Source organism: Penaeus monodon, chromosome 15 (genome assembly GCF_015228065.2).
Source record: "Penaeus monodon isolate SGIC_2016 chromosome 15, NSTDA_Pmon_1, whole genome shotgun sequence".
NCBI classification, from domain to species: Eukaryota; Metazoa; Arthropoda; class Malacostraca; order Decapoda; family Penaeidae; genus Penaeus; species Penaeus monodon.
Window position 1 is genome coordinate 28,169,315 of NC_051400.1, and position 1,300 is coordinate 28,170,614.

At 46.3% G+C, this 1,300-nt stretch overlaps 1 protein-coding gene across 3 annotated transcripts in view; it reads right to left on the bottom strand.

Moving 5' to 3' along the window:
- LOC119581901 (vacuolar-sorting protein SNF8-like) overlaps positions 1-1,300 on the bottom strand; it is a 43,000-nt gene that overhangs the window by 23,320 nt on the left and 18,380 nt on the right. The gene's annotated exons all lie outside the window — the stretch shown is intronic.

Below are 1,300 nucleotides of genomic sequence, written 5' to 3' on the forward strand. Positions count from 1 at the left end.
ATAGAAAGCAAGCAAGCAAGCGCAACCGAAAGAACTAGGAACTTAAAAAACACGAGAGCGAGTGCCGGCGACATGCCATGCAGCTCCAAAAGGAACAAGGGCCTTCTGTGCTTCCTCCAGCCGGCCCATGCACGAAGGTCACTCATTGCATGACAAAAGAAGCACTGCAGACTGTCTCATGTGATGGCACGGCGGGTCAAGCATGCAAACACGTGAATATTGAAGAAGGCAACAGCAAAGGCTTCGTAATAATTCTTCGAGAATTTAACGTCTCAATTAAGTGTTAAATCAACCAAGGAACTGTAAATAAACACAGGGATCTCGGATAATATTGACGGAGCTGGTTCGACCGATCAAGACAGCACACGAGAGAATCTGCTTTTGCTTCATGTCTCCATCGTCTTCAGGGGAAAAAACGACGAAACTTCTGTTCGTATTCGTAAGCACGGATCGCATGGATGAAAACGTTACGAAAATTAACGCTCCGACGAAAAATGATATAGACAAATCCACAGATAAAAAAAATAAACAAACAGACAGACGAAAGAGCAACGGCATCTGTAAACACTTCTCTTGGCATTTCAACTCGAAAACAGTTTTTTTAAAGCCGGAAATACATTCAAGAAAATACGGTATTCACTCTGTCGCATGCGAGGTTGTCATAATTCACTTGGCCAATACATAGCAACAATGGGCACTTGAAGCACAGCGACGGCATTCGCTATCGCTCTTAACGCTCCACAATTGCCCTGGAGTGTGACGTCACAGCTCCTTCCTTCCTCTTTCATCTCGGCAAACAGAAAACGAGCGCCGTGAGCCACAGGAAATTCCAGGAACCTCGGCGGTGACTCACTCCGCGAGCCTCGAAAGTGAGCGGGAAAAGTACCTCGTTTTCGTCCGTTTTCATCACTCAAGAATAGCCGGGTCGGTTACTCGGGTAGATTAGAAACCCAATTAACATTCATTCCATAGCAAATTCCGTTTCTCCTGGCAACTAAATAGTCTGCCTTAAGATCACCTTAAAAATAAATTACAAAATAAGCACCGAAATGTACAGAAAAAGAAAATGAAGTATTGTTGTGAGCGAAACTTTCCGGCGTTACGTTTGGCCGGAGCAGGGAGCAAGCGAGGGCAGGGAGGCGCGTAGGGCGGTCCCCAGAGCCCACCAGTCCACCATCGGACGTGATACTGTTAGGACGTGTGGGTGCAAGTGCTGGGCGCGGGAACCTCGTGAGTGACTGGCGATAAACTCTGTGAAAAAAAAACTTGAACCTGGCGTTAATGATATAATCCTTTAGCC